Genomic DNA, 19,466 nt, shown 5'->3' with positions numbered 1-19,466 from the left:
CCCTTCATAGAGGTCAGCTAACTTACTACTGAAACTCTATGGACTCAAAAATGGCCCACCAACATGCAAATAAGATCTTGCCTACTCTGTGCCACAATGCCATTTAGAGATGCCCTCATTTACACGCTGCACGCGACATCATTATGATTCCTCAGTCGCTGTGTTCTGGAAAGCAATGCACGCACGCAACTGAGGGCAGAAAATGTCAGTAGTGAAATTTTGTGAAATCTCATGTTTTCATTCTCGGTGTTGTGGGACTAAGCTGATCAGGGATGATTAGATGCCCTACTTACACTCCCTTGGCGCTGCACCAGAAAGACACTCTCCAAACAAGCCTGATGAAACTATATAGATTGGGAGGAAGGGAGGAAGAATGAGATAAATGAAAAAGAGTGGAAAAGGATGTTTGGCATTTGGCCAGCCGTGATGGCACATATCTGTGAGGAACACCATGATAACTGAGAGAGGGAACAGGAGCTAAGCCCCTTAGCCTAGATTTACATGACGTTCCGCAAGGCCCTTTGAACATGTGCCCACCTCCCTGGCACCATGATGTGCTCCGCTGATGAAGATAAGGCTGGAATTAGATAACAGTGATACCTATGATAAGTGTAAAACCAGAGACAGAGATGTCAGTAGCGAGGGCTTTAGGTAAGAAGCTAATCAAGCCAAAGTAGTGGTCACAGCATACTATAGCTTTGTGAAAAGAAAGGATGTAGAGACTTGCAACAACCAGCTGCATGTGCCGATCCCTTTCTGTAGCATTTGTTGAATCAGATTTCAGTCAAACAGACACTGTAAATAACATACATTAATTCTACTAAAAGAGGGTACTGATAACAGCTTTGTATTTTGTTTAAACGGCAACAGAGACAGATAGAACCTGCCATTCCTGTCATGCACGTGGTGAAGTCTTTTCTCTGGACACTTCTTTCGCATGCTACATCTGCTAATAACCAGCAGCTCCTGACCCATGACCTCTGCCCAGGCACTCATAATAGAACAGGACAGAGCGAGATTAAAGATCAAAGGCCAGGCAATGCAAAGGAGAAGTTGAGAGTAACAATGAAGCTGAGGCAGCCATTCTTGTTTTGGTGTCTAATCTATACTGCTCAGTAAAGACTATTCTGCTTGTGGTTGTATTAAAAACAGGCATTTATTTATTGTTCCCTGTGATTCTCTGTTTAAACATAGACAGACAGTGAAACAAGGCTACAGCACCATAAACTACAGCACTATAAACAGCCCCAGGAAAAGCAGCAGCATTTGCCTCATGAAAAATGCAGATATGTCAATTTAAAATAAACAAAACAAAACAAAAAATATATAATAAATAAATAAATAAATAAATAATGATAATCTATGCCTAGCTGTCTAGCAAATACAACTTTAAAATGTAATATAATAACATAATAATATATAATATAATAAAATAAATAAAAAATGAAATAAGCAGTAATATCACAATTACTCATGTTGCCTGACCTGTATGTAAACTCTGTGATGAAGATGCCAGTCATAAGCTTTTGTGGAATGATACAGAAACAAAACAAACATTATAGCGACTTCTTAAGTCACTTTTTATATGTCACCCTGCCACAATAACGTAATGTTTGTGAAATATCTTCAATCAGAGGCTTTATCAACATATACTGTACAATTAATCACATACCAATTTCTTTGTGTAACATTTTTAATAAATAGACAGCTATAGAAAAAATAAAATAACATAATCCAAAGGCAGCTGCAAGAACATACAGGTACATTAATGCCTGCTAAAATGATTGTGAAAATTCTCTCTTTTTTTAAAGCATAAAACCTGGAAAGCGGAAGCCAAAAACATTGAGTAGGTTTTTGTTCTTTCTTTTGCGATTCCCCTACTCTGATGAGAGGAATACTGTACATCGTTCAAGGATGACTAGAGACAAGAGCCTCGTCAGACATGTTTTCTTTTCTCTTTCATCCCTTGTCTCTTTGTCGCATTGTAAGTCAAGCATCACTTGCACACCGCAATGATTAACAATTATGGCCATTAGAGAGTTGCTAAGGTTTACAGTTAAAGGTCTAATCTAAAATTATGTAGTCAAACTATCAAATGTTTGTCAGTGGATGTATATCAGAAAGTCATTTGTTTCCATTTTATGTTGTGTTTTCACTGGATAGTGGAAGTGAAGTGCATGACAGAGCTGTAACACTACCACCGACAAGGACGAAATAGCATATTTCATGTAATAAACTGCAATAAGGGTAAAGAAGAGGATTCAGACTGAAATGACATAAGATAACTTCATGCAGAAGCTGTTTTCAGTGAAAATGAAGGAAAAAATCATAGTCAGAGATTATAAGGGGCCTGATGTGATCACAGAATTATGTTGACAACTGAGTTAACATCAGCTTTCTAGGGGGCTCAGATTAAACACAGGGTGGTCTGATTCTGGAGACAGCTACAATATGGTACAGTGGCCTAGAAAATAACACTTAATCCACACACACACACACACACACACACACACACACACACACACACACACACACACACACACACACACACACACACACACACACACACAAACTGTATCAGTGTGATAAAATGAGACAAAATATTAAACCAATTAAAATTGTTAAAAAGGTGTTGAGGGTTTGTTTCTAGAAATACATGATATAGCAAAATTGTCCAGTTATCTTAATAACAGTCTTCATTGATGCTGCTTTGTTGTGTTGTGTTACTTACTACAGTGTCTTTATGCAAAATGTCTTTAGCCAATCAATTTGTCGAGACTACAGATTTCTTAAGAAGATTTTCAATTAGCAATACACAAAATATTATTTTTATTCTTGTATAAGGCTTAATTTTCAAAGCATCACACATTCAAATAATTAATGCATACTGCAGTAAACAATCAACAATTTATTTTATGCATGCTGAGAACTTGCAAATAGAATGAACTAGAATAGAATAGAATAATTAACATGTAATTCAAATTACATTTTATTTGTGATATTTATTTAATGACTTGCATATTAACTCCACATTGTTTATAAAATAATTAATGTTACAATGTTATTAAAAATGTTCAATGAAAGTTATAATAAAACGTAGAGTTAGGGAATCTAGCTGTTGGAGTCCCTGAATCTGTAAAGATGAATGCAAATGACATTCATATATTTTAAAAAGGGCTCAAATTTCCAAATATTGCACATTTATACCTAAAGTATTAAATCATAACAAACCTGAACTCACACCTGCTGCACCATTACTAATTAACGTCGATTGTTTATTTTCCCCAGATCTTGTCAGCTTGTGACTGACTAATTTATGCTAATGTGTTTCTATACTTGACAGCATGGGATGATACCGCCTCCCTGGAGGGATAAAAATGTGTGTGTGTGTGTGTGTGTGTTTGTGTGTGTGTGTGTGTGTGTGTGTGTGTGTGTGTGTGTGTTTGTGTGTGTGTTTGTGTGTGTTGTACATGTTTTGCCACTTTTGTTAACATGAGAGATGATGTTGCTCATCATACAAGGCTGCCAACAAATCCCTCTCTTTTTACTACAGGCTAACCCAAACCAGGAGCATTTAAACTGTAGAGCGATTACGCTGGGAAGATTTAAGACGTCAACTATTATATCTGACTGAAAGAGCTGCAATGAAAGGGCATGGCATCATCAAGCAGTATGATACTGTGACAGCCCTGTCCCTGCTGAGAGACACAATCTCAGAGAAGCACCACAGTCATTGTGGGGCGTGTGAGTGTCTATGTCTCCATATATGAAAATGGCCTTGTATGGTTTTGTATCACACAGTTTACACACAGTTATATGCAGCTTTGCTCTGAACATGAAAGCATGATTTGGACATGAGAGAGTTGTTGCCATTCACTGTTTTTCTATGCAATTTAATGAACCCCTGCCACATGACTGACAGACTAGAGAGGAAGTGGGAGGCCGGGGATGGATTTCAAATAGACTTGTCGGGAAGTCATAAATGAACAAAGATCTTCATTATAAGCACTACATTGCAATATAATATGATAATATATTAAGGCTTGTTTTTATAGAAATAATAATAATTAAAAAAAAAGGTTTATGCTTAAAGCAAGAATATACTACTTGTCAATGAATCTCTAATCATCTTGAACAGCAGGTTATCAAAAAAAGTTTTTTTTTATTTTTATTTATTACTATTGGAGAATCTCAAATGATCAAGGAAAACCTCATCCTATTATCCTTTTGAAATAATATGTATATTATGCTACTATAAGATGTGCTGTTGATTTGCAAGGCCATTCAATCAAACCAAACGTGTATGAAACATGAGTAATGATGATTGATTTTGACATTCACCATTACAAGGCTCCAGTAAAGGTAGCTTCTCATGTGTCATTTATCTTTTTTATCTTCTCAAACACACACACACACACATACACACACAGCCCAGGGCTCTGAACACTGCAGCTACTCAAAGCACTTATCAGCTCATCTAATGAACTTATTGCTCCCATTCAGTGTGGTTTTCATGAGATGGGTTTCACTCTCTACACGTATACACAAACGCACATGGACATTTTGCATGCTCACTGTCTGTCTGGCAAAGAGACTAATGCATTAATTAATCCTTCTTAAGTGTCAGCCAGAAGCTGGTATGCCTTGACAGCCACCAGAGGGCATTTTTCTGGATTTTTGTTTGTTTTGTCTTGTACTTCATCACCCTTTGTTCTCTCAATATGATTTCATTGTTTCCAGATGTGTGATTAGTCTTGTTAGCTCCTCTATATATATATACCCTGTGTGTCTTTTGTTGCTCAATGGCATACAGCTGTTGGCAGTAAAACAATCATGAGTGCAAGGGGTGATGGGAAGTGAAGTCCAAAACAAACCAACAGTGAACAAAAGAGTGCCCTCTGGTGGGTATCCAAGGCACACCAGCTGATGAATGTGACAATAAGTGTTTGCTTATGTATACACAAAACGTTACACAACATGCCACTAGTCTCTCTCTCTCTCTCTCTCTCTCTCTCTCTTTAACTAACAGCAGCCATCTGTATAGATATTATCGCCAACAATTCACAAAGAAATTTTTTTTAACCTATCTTTCCACTCCACATTCCCATCTGCCACCCCACGAAGGACACCTGTGGCCATAGAGAGCATGATAAACAGACAATGCCCTTCACTGACAGCACTCACACATAGATGTGCCTTCAAACTCGTTACATTCAGATTTATTAGTTCTAAACAGGGTGATTTTGTTGCCTTTTTTAAAACTCATTTAATGATTATGTAACAAGCCAAAATGTCAGGCTGATATGGTATTATGCAAATCACCAGTTGTTTTGGCCTCATTCATATTTATAACATCTCCTCTGCTTCAGCTAATCACAGGCTTGGATAAAGGTCAGGGGGAGGGGTCACCAAACAGCTGGTGATTGGGGTGGCCGTCCAAAACAAATACAGATATCCACACGCAGCCAAAGCGGTAAAAGGTGGGTGGCTGTGCTGCTGGTTAAAATATATAGATTACACAACAGGTAGCGCTAGACTATTCAGTGGAAACCCTGCAGAAAATGCCTTTGGAGGAGTTCAGAGAAAGCACTGCCCATTTGATTCTGTCAGCATTAAGGCTGGAGCCTGCTTATTCCTCCATTTCCTGCTCTGCCCTGGTATCGCATTTCACCACCATTACCGGCAAAGGCCGGCCATCTGAGAGATCTGTCGTCCTCTTCCACCATCCATCACTCCATGGCCCCTGGTTGTACTCTCCATCACAACAAAAACAAACACACACACATAGGCAGACTAACCAAGCAACCTGCAAAAGGCAAGGCCGGCTGAGGCAAGTCTAAAATATCTGACAAACACAAACAACTTTCTACAAGCTGCTTAAAGCTGTCTATCCATGACTGTCTAGTATATTGTGACAGACAGGTTCATCTCTCCATTTGAGGCCATATGAACGGTTGTTGCCCCAGCAGAGATACATTCGACGGCGTTTAGCCGAGTATCTCGTCGCAAAAGGATTACTGTCCATCAAGATGTGTGGGGAAGTATGGTAAAGCTTAAAAATATTTATAAAACACCCCAGAAGATAGTACAGTTTGAAGTGTCACTAAAATGTACTACATTAAAGCACATACAGACCAAAGACTCATGTTTGATGTCGTAGAAGTAGTAAGATAATGTGTTTTCATCTTATAATGCTTTGCGCGCACAAGATGCTGCACCCAAACATCCTGCTGAGATCAAAGGTACATATGTGATGGACACATCATACACACACAGTGGACTTTGAAGATGGTTATGCAAGACAAATGTTGCACACTCTTTATTGTCTATACATGTTTCATCAGATGGTGAAAAGAAATGTGCATTAATGTGTTTCAATGCACTGCGCACACACTTTTCTAACTCCTGGGGCCCAACAACTGGCAGCATACAGGGCAGTATATCACCCTTTCAGTAACCCCAAAATAATTTGATTCAGGTATCTGAGCACTGCGCCTCCGTCTGAGTGCGTGCCTCTCCTTAAAGGTTAATAATTGTTTCGAACTGGACGCCTGAGGGTTTCTAACACTAATGAGGGTGAGAAGTTACCAAAAGTTAGGCCAAAGAAAGATGGAAAATCATAAATCAGTCCTTGTAGAGAGACAAAAGCTGTAGTTTTACAACAACACAAGTAGAAAGCAGCTACTGTATTTTTACCTGTTAAATGGCATGTTGTTTTTTTTTTTTTTTTTTTTTTTTTTTTAGAAAAAGTTATACTTTTACTCAGCAAGGATGGATTAATTTGATCCAAAGTGACAGTGAAGACTAGGGCTGTCAATCACTTAATTTTTTTAATCTAATTAATTACACGATGTGGTGATTAATTAATCTAATTAATTGCATATTAATTGCACATCAAATTTGGCTGAGAAATTACCCACAAAGGATCATTTAAAGCAATTATTGTGTTACATAAGAAAAGCATGAAAAAGATATTGCAAAAAGTAGCTTCCATTTTTTTGGGGGGTGAACTATTCCTTTAATTAGTTTTTTTTTCACATTTTTAGTATTATGTAAATATGAATTTTTTTTTTTTTTTTTAATGAAATGATACTCCAAATAAGAAACTAAAACTGCCAGTAGGTGGGAGTAAATGTCGTAATAAATAATTCATTCATTCATTCATTTATTCGTTTGATTCATTTGATTCGTTTAAACCCCTATTTCATTCAGGAATTAAGTAAATGACTCTCTTTATGGATGGGCCATTGAATCATTGGTTCACAGGATTCATTTAAAACATGGATTCATTCAGAAATTGTGTGTTGCTGTGGACAATGTGTCTAAAATACATACCAAAAAAGTTCTTATTTATTGAACTGTTGTAGAAAATTAATATCACATTTGAACTTGTGCTTTTTAGGACAAAAACAGCATATTATGGCTGTTTTTTTTTTGTTTGTTTGTTTGTTTTTTTGAGTAATTAATAGTTTAATGACTTAAATCGATGGCCTAGTAAATAAATTTTCTATACATGAAAGAATTATGAAGAAAAAAAAATGTTTTTTTTTTTGTTTTGTTTGTTTGTTTGTTTGTTTGTTTGTGTTTTCTCAGTTACAATAATGATTAGGATTAGAAATTAGGTTAAGGATGATGATCCATGGTTATGCATGGATAATTCATATCTCACCCCATGAATTTTCCATATTTTGATGAATTCTTATTGGACCATGTTAAACTACACAAAGCAAAACACAAAGATGTAATGCTCTTACAAAGGAAAACTTTAGTAAACTGAAATTTTATTTAGTAAATAAGTTGTCATATCAATAAGATAAGTAAGTAAATAAATTACATAAATCAATTCTTCAGTTTTAAAAGGATAGTTCACCCCAAAAGGATGGTTATTATTAGCTCACCCAAATGTCACTCCATAATATTTAAGGAAAGTCACACAAGTTTGAAGAATGTTTTTTGCCCATACAATGATCAGTCACTAGGATTTAAAACAACATCGCCCCACTGACTTTCTAAAGGAAAGTCATACAGGTTTGGAATGACATAAGGGTGATTAAATAATGACGGTTTTAATTTTCTAGGTGTTCTAACCCTTTACAGAACATTTGTTGAGGTATTAAAATAACACTGGGACTCTTAGCCCCCAAACAGAATGTGGTTTAAGAAATGCATTATAGAATTGATAAGATAAAGGAGAAGTAGTGAAAGAGATATTTCAAAATCTGGGTCTTGTCTCAGAATGAGAAATTGAGTGAGACAGCATCTATCTTCAGTCGGGTGGGTGCTGGATCTCATCAGATGTCTGCACATTGGCATGTGCCATAGGAGCTCACTGCGCAGCTTGCTGGAATTTGTCTCCATAAATAAAAGATTATGCCTCTAATCTGTAATAACTCTCTCTTCATATTTATTTCTATCGCTCCCTCTCTCGCTTCAGCAAAATGTCCCAGGTCTCCTCGCTGTCACTGAGATAGATACCAGACACATAAATGCTACTTTTCTGAGAGGGCCACAACTTTTTATTTCAGTCAGTGAATACACCACTGATCCAACTGCCAATGATGAACTGAACTGCTTTCCTGTGGAGAAAGAGTGCAAAAGACAACTCTTCCAAGACTTTGAGATGACAGGACTCAAAGCATGAATGGTGAGCTTTAAAACATTTTCTTTTACAAGTGAACTATTCGCTGTCTTGCTGTGGCACCCCATAGTTTAAAACGCTTCCTTTCCCTGTAGAACATGTTTCCCATATCGTTTGGCATATTCAGTAACGATGAACGACTGGAAATGCATAAGGAGTTTTTCCCCTCATTGTTTATATATATATATATATATATATATATATATATATATATATATATATATATATATATATATATATTATATATATATTAGTAGTAGTGGTAGTTTTTATTATTATTATTATGTTGATTTTTTTGGATTGGCAAATGCAAATGGAAAATAATCAGACACTGTGTTATTTTACCCCATTCTCTCTACATGACAGTTACTATGGTCTTATCTAAACTTTGATCGTTCGCACAGACTTTAGTTCTCTGCACTGAATCTTGACTTGTCTGTCTGTCACACCTTCCACTCACTCTCTCAATTACTCATTTAACACAAAGCCAAACACAGTCACTTCGATCTACTCTGTCACTCAGGAAATGACAGCTAGTCAGATGCAAATGAACGTCTCTGAACTAGTGTCTCTCTCAGTGTTCCTCGGCTACTGTCAATCATCTCTTCCACAATGCCCCCATTTTGTGTCAGAGCTGAGAAATCCTGTCCAAGTAGGTGGACAGGCTTACTTTGTGCTAATGTAGTGAGACAGTGGGATCTTGTTTTATGGTTTTATAATATGGTATTACTGTTTGGCTGATGATCCCTAAAGTATTCCACTAAAGAAATTGGAAAGGGTCAGTTAAAGTGAGCTCATGGCCCTGAGAACATTTTCCAGTCATTGGCAATTTCTTCAGTTTCTTCAATTATTTTCAGGCCAACATGGAATCTTTGCACACATAATCCAGAAACTCAAATTATGTTGAATATCTAATCATCTTTAAAACCAGATACAGTTATGAACCTAATGAGTTGTTAGAGAATATATCTCAAATAGTTTTTTTTTCTTATCTCAATGGCAGATTTTTTTTTTTTTTTTTTTTTTTTTTTTCTAGTCTAAACTCAAATAAAATCTAAAATAAAAAAAAAAAAAAAAAAAAATCATCTATTATTATAATAATAATTATAAAAAAATTATTATTATTATTATAAGAATGTCAAATATATATATATATATATATATATATACTGTATATAAACATCAGACTGCATCTGTAATAATAGGGTAAATACAGATAAAGTGGCACACTTGCTAATTTATAAAGGTACTAAGCCATGCAATGTGTGCAATCACATTTAAAAAATAAATAAACAAATAAAATGTATATATATATCTTTTGTACATTTTAGTGTTTCCTATACATTGATTTATTTGTGGTATTTGAATTTGTTGGATAAAGATGAGCACTGCAGGCACGAGTGTTTTTAAATGAAAGTATCTTTGAAAGGAATTGACTGTATTTAGAAAAGATTTGATGTCATTTTAATTTAATCTTTTCTTTAATGACCAATAAAGTAGTGTTTAGTGCTTTGATTACAGCCATTACCGGGGAAACCGCCATTTCTGCCACTCCAAAAGCGCCTCCTGTATATATATATATATATATATATATATATATATATATATATATATATATATTATATATATATATATATAATCTACACCGGAAAAAATAATTGAATAATTTTTATTGATATTATAATGCTTTTAACAATAAGAGCCTGGTCCGCCAAAAAAAATTAAATAAAGTACATACAAAAATATTTTAAAAACTAAATCAAAGATCTGAGATTTATTTTATTTTATATATTTTTTATTTAAAAAAATTTTTGTTTATTTCTATCTCCCTCTGCATAAGGAATCAGCATTTGTTTGGTTTAGAGCAGACACTTCCAATTTAAAACCTAACTGACATTTTAAAATGATGTACATTAAATCGTACATTATGCATATTAGATCTCATCACCACAGCAGTCATGCATGATTCTGACTCACATCAGTATGTGCGAAGTCAGAGGCTCAGTGGAAAACCATCAGTAACATTTGATAAGTGACTGAAACGGGAGAGTGGCAGCACTAGAACTGATGTGTTCAGCCCTGCAGATGCCAGCCAGATCTGATCGGGAAGACGACCCATATGGTTTCTAACGGTCCGCATCCGTGCTGACCGCTCCCTCGAACGCACTCAGACACTCACCGTGGGAGCGCTGACCACACAGCCGTGCAAAACGCTCGCTCCATTTACGCCATTCATCAACCTCGGTATGACATCAAAATGTGTGCGTGTTTGTGGGGGAATATGTGACCCCTGTTTAATCTGCCATCTGAGCTGAAAGTGTGCTGGCTGGATGCTGTCACGGTGTGTGAAGCCATGTCCTGAGGTGCAGTGTCCCTGTGACAGATCTGCCTCGATAACCATAAGAGGATAAGAAGGTGAAAGAGAAAAAGTGAGGGAGAAAGAACTAAATGAAGAGCACATGAAGCACATTAGCCACCAACCAGCATTTTGGAAGAGACATAGAATGGGAGAGAGCGAGGGTAAACAAAAAGACATTGCTCTAAGCAGACTAAATGAGTTCAGGCATAAGGGATCATGTCATGGCTGTGGGATTTTTCCCTCAGGGCTATGAGAAAGACTTCCCGTGCTGCAGCTGCACCATTCAACCAGCTCTGATACACGCACAGACTTTATCTTTGTTTAGTCAAACTAGAGTGGGAGAATCTAAATCTGTACTTTGACAGATTTAGTCAAATTACATCTGTCAAACTAGTGTGGGAGAGTAAATCATGTATAGCAGGCACTGAGGTATTCCACATAAGAATGGTGACACCATTGCTTCATTGAAAAAGAGGAAATCTGCACAACTCAAAATATAGCTGGTAAGAAAACATCTAAAACAATTTCACAGTGGTACTCTACCAAATTCAGGGATGACATTGAATTATAATTAAACTGTTTATGACATCCAGTGCACTCACACAGGACAGGGCTCTGCGGCTCCTCAAAACAAGCCCAGGAACAAAGTAAAGTGCTGTGCATGAGCAATCAGACCTGTGACACTAATACTGATCCTAGCCAAAGTGCTGAGTGTCAAAAGTCTCACAGACAATCACACATGAATCAATATCTCATAACAGACTTAGGTAGTGTGATGCACTCTTTTATCCCTTGGGTAGCACGGAAAGGGGACAACACAGACCAGCCACAAACATACACAGCAAATGACTTAGAATGCAGTTAGATGCCTCTAAAATTAAAGGTATGAGGGTAAAATAATGCTACTGTATAGTTTTTGGCTTATTTTGTCTTAAATTTCCATTTTGTCTCATGTATTTACAATAATAGCTTAGTGTTTTTTTAAAAAAAAAAAAAACATTAATCACAAAGCATTATTTGACTTATGCTATTCTAATTGCAGCATAAATGCATTCATGACACCCAATCTGTGTAAATATACCTAAATACCACTTCAGATGTTATGGCCACATCATAGCCTTAAATGTTTATACTGATAAATTCTGTCTTGAATCAAAGGTTTCTAGAGATACTTTTTTTGTAATGTCTAATTAGTGCTTTTCTCATTTAACACAATAAAGACTATCTTTTGGGGGTTATTTCTCAAACCAAATTGATGTGCGATTAATTGATTCTAAATTAATTTGATTTAAAATTTGTATTGCTTGACAGCCCTAATATATTTACTTCCATGTCTTCTTGATTTAAATGAACAGTATTACTATAAAAATGACACTACTATGGTTGAGAGGTAGGTAAACATCTTCCTACAGGGTTCTTTCCTATTGGCCGAGATATCTCAGTAGCCTTTAAGCTGCAACAATAATAAGCATGATTCACAGTGGGGCTGTGTTCCTTTATGCTGGGTTGTATTTTTGAGCTGAGAGAAAACTTTATCCATGATTTCTGATAGGCTGAGCTTCAATAGAATAGTTTGCTGAGGGTTATGGTCCTCATTTGTCATGCTGGTCAGCTCTATTTAAAGTAACAATGTGGTATTAGGCTGAAAAGCCTGAACACCATCAAGTGATCAAGGCAACCCTCCAAAGCAACTTGATATTTGTTTGTCCACAGATATTAAAGGGTTTAAAGTAGGCCTGCAAAAGCACAGGACAGCGTGAGACAAAAGAGAAGAAATAAAAGGGAAGCAGGAGAAAAAAAAAGCAATGGACTGAGCAAAGGACATCATACATAATTAACACAACACTGAAAAAAAATATAAAAATAAAATATTAATCCAAATTTAAGATGGAATTACTTGACAAGCAGAATACTGACAGATAACTTGTTTTCAAAGCATGCATAGTATTAGTTGTGATGAGTGGGGCGGGTCTGAGAGCCGTGGGAATGGAGCGAGGCAGTTGGAGTAATTGAAAATGAGTGAAAATTTAAATAACAACTTTAATAATAAAATAAACACAAAATAGCGCGACAGCCCCTCTCGAACGACTGCCGCACACAAACAGAACCAAAACACAAAATAAAATCCAGGCCTGGTCCTCTCTCGTTCTTCACTGTCATTACTCCTCCTCTTATCCTTCCGGGGCTCCTCCGTGGGACTTGAGACCGGTGAGTGGTGCAGGTGTCGCTCATTATCATGTACTCCACCGGCCTCTCTCCACTCCCATGGCTCTCGGCCCCGCCCCACTCGTCACATTAGTATTTTAAACTGATTAAGATGATGAGTACAGAAAAGAGTAAGTAATGTTGCAATGTGAAGCATGTACCCAAAAAAATAGCATTAGTCTGTGTCAGAAAGCATCATTAAGACTTAATGCAGCTATTAGTTAATTGGGAGCTCTGTGAATTCAGTGTCATAAACAAGTATCTCTATCTTTGTAGAATCAATGGAAGATCTATTTCCAAACAGTGCTTATAATGATCCTCTATATGACTGATCTAAAAGCCCAATCCCTTTGACAGAAACTAAACCTGTGGTAATGAAGACAAAGCTTCCTCCTTTAACATTTGCCTCCAGCATAGCTGATGAACAGCTTATTGTTTTCTTATAAACATCCCATGCATCTTTTATCGTCAACGATTTAAGGCTTTCTCCTGTGAGGCGTATTTGTTACCCCTAGAATGTTGCGGTGGGGGGGGGGTATCCATAGGGAAAGAGAGAGTAAGTAATATTCAAGATTATTGCGCTACTTTGTGCAAAACTAAATGGAAAATATGGAAATTATTTGCATTTGAACCATATCCTGCCAGGCCTTCAAGAGTTTATAATCACTGTTATTTTCTAAAAGTCATCCCACATGCAAAAATGTCAGCTGGCAACAGTTCTGATGTTAATTTCAACCTAAAACTGAAAATAGACAAAAAAATTTAAACATAATGTGGTCAAATGCCTGTTAATGTCCTTCATTTCTATAAAATCTAGAACACTCAATCATTGGGAGAAATAAGGTTACTTACATTACAACCTAGAAAAAAAAGAAGACAATTCAACACAATTGATAGCAGTATGAAACTGCAACCACACAGCAGTTTCAACTTAAATGGTTTAATAAGTTAAATAATTTAAATTAAGGATTAAGGATTCAAGGTTCATTAACATCAAAATGCAATGACCAACTTGAACAGTTTACCCAAAAATGCTGTCATCATGTACTCATGTTCTACAGCATAAGGAGAGGTTGTAAAGAATAAAAAAATCATTTGAAAAACCTAAAATCTCACAAAGAAAACAAAAACATTCACAAAAGTCCAAAAACAAAATCAAAACACTAACAACATGAAATTAAAACTAATAGCAGGAAAACATCAACAACTTTCATTCCTTTTCACATAAATTATGATTACGGGGCAGATTAATGATTAACAAAGACTTTTGCATGGTCGCTTTTAGCACCACACAGTGGACATTTCTCTTTGAAAGTGCCATGAAACCAGCAAGAAGCAATGAAATATTATTGCTTTCATCGTCCTCTCCTCCACCTCTATTTATAAAATCCTGCACATTTCTCATCCCTTTCCCTGATAATTTTTCAGCACACCTTTGTCAATTATTCACATGCTCTTCTACATATTGAACATGTTTCTCTTTCTAAGCATTAATATTTAAGGCTTCATCCCTCCTTCAGGAGATCTAGAAAAGATAAATCAAAGTGGCATTTTTTTTTTAAATAGTCTCGGTGAAATTAAGCTCTAATGGCACTGGAAGGGAGTGCTTTTATGGCTTTCTATTAAAACAGGAAATAGACAGACGAGGCAAATAAATCACCTCATCTTACAACATGAATTCTGAAAGATTTTAGGTCATTTAACATTGGCAATGATTTAATGTCAGCATCGTCAAATGATTCCACTCTCATTTATATTTCAAGAGCAAACAGTTGTACAATGTAGTAAATACTCAATACAGTATGGTACTGTAGATGACATGAACTAATCCTCGCAATCAGCCTGATGTTACAAAACAAAGAAAGAATCAATGGTCATTAAATGGCAGCCAGCTGGAACCAGGAATTGTGTCAGCCAGTTTCAACCAAAGCTGTTTTCACTTAATGCTACAATTGATTCTGCAACATCATAATCGATCACATTGGGATATGGCTTTTATACGGTCAGTTCATTGCAAGGTTCCCCTAGCACCAACTGCAAATTTGCATTGAACTCTTAACTACCTTTGCTCATTGTATGAGCTACAGCACTAACTAACTAAGATCCATGGCAGCAGCACTGGAACTTCCAATTCATCAACCAAACACAACTAACATATGTCAAAAGAGAAAACAAAAGTACAGGCCACTCAATTCACCATAGCCAATCTTGTAGAATAATTTTCTATGAAAAAAAATGGCCTCTTCACCTGGACAGTTTACACTGAAAGATCTGTTTCTAGCAATACTATCAAATATGGTGAGCAGTAATGGGTTTTAAGACGAGCCACAGCTGTGAGCTCTCAAATGCATTTGGATCACTAATGGTTTAGTCATCTTTTTCTCTGTGTTATTGATAAAGGTAGGCAATTGTTGCTAGGGGACATAAATGATTAAAATATCCTCTGTCAGACAAATGTTATGGTAATGAATTATTGTAAAACCAATACGATAAGGACTTGTTCAAAGACTTATGACACCTTATGGAATTCATAGGTTCTTTTTTTATAACTTAGAGTTGGGGGTGTCTATAAACAAAGCCTCTTTGTGCTTTCTTTTTTGTTGTTGTTTAAAAAATGATTTACAAAAAAAATTATATTCCAGCTTTTTTCACAAAATGTAATTATGCAAACAAATTATACTATAACTACATTTATAAAAAACACTTAAGTTGCACAAGTGCTTTGATGCAAAACAGGACTCATTGGTCTGTAGTTTTCTTTCTGACTGATGCTTCTTACAATTTTGACAAAACCTCATCTATGTTTTTTATTTTTTTCTCCATTGTCACCCATGTTGTTGGTGGGCATCTGGGCAACCCTTTTTGAGCTCTGAAAACAGACACTAAATTTGACAATATTATACTTTCCTTAATTTAAAAAAAGAAAATCTGGTAAATTAAATTTATTGTAAATGCCCTGTAATTTTAAACTTCTTATAAAACACACACATGAAAATACAGACTGGCTTTTCCAGACACATTACAAGGTAGGTTTCATAAAGACTAACAGTAGATGCAACAGTAGCAGATTCTATGAATGAAGTTAAATTAATCTGGATTAATCATGGAGAGTGAAGTAATCTCATAGAGTGGTGAGGCATGACAACCTCCTACAACCCGACATTATGATCCAATATTACCAGCTGAATTCAAAGAAAGAGCTCCTCAAATAATATAATGATATTCACAGCACTAGAACAAAAACTCTAATACAAAGAGACTGACAAGTATTAAGACATAAAGCTAAACTTCCTAAGTGTCACTGTGCACAGGCTGTCCACTGTATGCAAATTAATGTGATCATTATTTGTGAACACATCTTTATCCAGGCACAGCAGAACCACATATGGAAAGCATACCTCGGAGTCAGGTAATCAGGCATGATGATGCATTAATCAGTTTATGCGTGCATAGACAATAAAAAAATGCAATTAATATTACACTGAGGTGACCATTAGCACAAGATGCAGTTTTCTTATTTTCAGAGGCTCCTGTAGTTTTTAAATGGACAGCAAAATGTGCCATTTAAAATCTGTAGATTACATAAATGTATGCAAAGCATGGTTCCTTCATTAGACACAACGCTCAAAGCTCTTCTAGTAATCCATTATGAAAAGAGAATCAGCAAAGCAGAGCTAAAGGAGACATCTTCAGACGTTCAATAACTTACATCCTGATTCATACATGTAAGCTTTTTACATATGCTGCAGTCTGTGAAAAAATATAAAATAAGTAAAGAAAAGCTTTTTTATACTAGCACACCTATGAAATTCCCTTTATATTTCTTGATTCACTATATTACGTATTTTGAAATGCAGGGAGAGGTCAGTGTCGTGTTTGTCATTAGTGTATCTGCCACTCCCTGGCGACATGATAAACGGGACTGCACACGGCCAAGAGTCTGTCAGGTTACGCTTCTGGGAACAGGGATGTCATTAACACAATATACACATGCTAACAGTACCATTCAAAACTGCAATCTGGTCACCAACAATCCCCAACTGAAGCAGAACTGCACAGCTCTTGCCAAAGCAAAAACTACTAAGAACCTATCAGAAATATCAAACTTACGTGTCTTGCGACTGACGTGGGTTCGACCAGGTGTGGTCACATGCCTCTCAGTGGATGACTGCTCTCTGGTCCACATTTGGGTGGAGTCGTTTAGAATGGCAGGGTTGGAGGGAGAGGGGCTGGAGGAGGATGTATGGACAGTAGACATTGTGGTAGAGGCCACGGTGGTCGTGAAAGTGGGATTACGTGTGACAAATCGCGTAGACGGGCTCTTCTGTGTCACCTGGCTGCCCGATGCACCACCACCTCTTGGGGGAACGTTTGGAGGAGTTCCTGTTCGAGTCCTGCTCCGCACCACAGTGGTGACGGTGGGGCTGACCGAGCTGACCCCTCCAAAAGTGGTTGTGGTGGTGGTGTCAGATCCCTTAGGAAAAGTGCTAGGCTTGGACAGAAAGATGGGGTCCTGGCCAATACCCTTGGCGTCCACCAAGTCAGTAGGCACGTAATCCCGCACAGAACCCACTACGATCCATTTCAGCAGCATCAGACTCAGCCCTAGGCCTATGAAGCCAATGAGAAGCGGAACCACGCAGAGCCAAGTCTGTTGGCGGTGCCATAGGGCACAGCTCCCACACCTTAAAATGCCACCACGAGCAGGGGCCTGGGCTTGTTCACGTCCACTGGAGCCACCTCTCCCATCAGGCTCCTCCAGTACCATAGCCCCTGAGTTGTTCACTGTTTCAGAGCTGTCACTCATCTCGCCTGTGGCACAGTAAGGGTTAACCCCAAGGCCGGGCGCTTGGCAGACATGGACAGCACAATGTGAAACACTGGCCAGTAATGCCAGACATTGGAAAAATATTGCAAAGTAAACCACAACCGCAAGAACACAGAAATAGTCACGAACACATCAAGGCAGACAAATCGCATCCACACACAACTAACACACATACACACACACACTCACAATCAGACAAGCGCATACATCCAATAGAATTCCGGAGGTAGAAATCACAGCAGTTGCAGAATCCAGTAAATAGGACAGTCCTTTAGTCCAGTTCCACCAATACGTCCAGATGACTTCCAGCTTGCCGCAAGATCACCAAAATGGTACAAATGTTAAATAAAGGTGCTGAGCAAAGAAGGTGGAAGAAAAGGGAGGAGTGAAATTATCTGCATGTTGACTCTGAACACCAACCGTTGCAGCAGCACTCTCTGTCGTCAGATTATCAAATCCCTCTTTTTGCAGATGACACGATAGCTAGATTTATCCTTCAATCTTGTACCTCCATTCATTGAAATATTTGAAGGTAGAGTTCAGTAAAAGTTAAAAACTGGCTCATATTCTTCCTCTCTGGCTCCCTCATTTTCACCAGTTAATTTTTCAAGGTCTTGATCTGACTCACGGTCTTATATTCGAGCGCTGAGTCAGCTATACATATCCCGGAAAGCTGGTTCCCTCACGGAGGAGGACTTGGCATTGACCGTGAAGCAATATGTCCCTTTTTCCACGACCAAAGCTCCTGCTGATTTATAACATCCTTATGGGAGCAAGGGACCTGCAGCACGGATCCCGGTATGTGAAAGCTGAGCAATAAACCCAGCAAATGAGGCAGTGGCAGGTGCAGAGTTGTCAAGGAAGAGATGGTGGACAGTCAAATCCGGTAGAAGTACAAATCCGTTCTGAACAGCATCTGATGAGCGACCCACTGCCGTGGAGCGAGCCGTTGATATTGTGCAGAGCAGCAGGCGTACACTCAGCCTCTATCTACATTCCTCCACTGAGAGAGCGCAAGAGAGAATGAGAGAGAGAGAGAGAGAGACTGTTTAATCTGGAAGCGGAGCAAAGGGATGGAGGGGAGGAAGGGAGGGAGGAGTGAGCTTGTCGAAGATGGAAAGAAAGAGAAAACGAGGAGGGTAAAGAGAGAGAGAGAGAGAGAGAGAGAGAGAGAGAGAGAGACAGCGTGCAGGTTTTCCATGAGACAACATACATCCATTCCTCATTACGGATGTGTTTGTTTTGCCTGTCTGTTGTTCTCTCCTAGGGCTGCCATTTCTAAAGAGTCCGGACTAGCGCATGTTCCTGCTCTAATCTCCTGTGGGATTTTACCGCGGCTCAAGCCTACGACACTGCAGCCAGACACATACACAGATAGCCTTCTACTCTACTCTAGTGCTGATGCCAGGAAAGAGAGAGACAGACAGAGAACGAGA

At 37.7% G+C, this 19,466-nt stretch overlaps 1 pseudogene; it reads right to left on the bottom strand.

Annotated features, from left to right (window-relative positions):
• The window catches only part of LOC109107664, a 290,614-nt pseudogene extending 271,545 nt beyond the window's left edge, over positions 1 to 19,069 (bottom strand).
• Between the last annotated feature and the right edge of the window lie 397 nt (positions 19,070 to 19,466).

The sequence above is a fragment of the Cyprinus carpio genome, chromosome A13, assembly GCF_018340385.1.
Source record: "Cyprinus carpio isolate SPL01 chromosome A13, ASM1834038v1, whole genome shotgun sequence".
NCBI lineage: Eukaryota > Metazoa > Chordata > Actinopteri > Cypriniformes > Cyprinidae > Cyprinus > Cyprinus carpio.
This window is presented reverse-complemented; position numbering and strand designations above follow the sequence as displayed.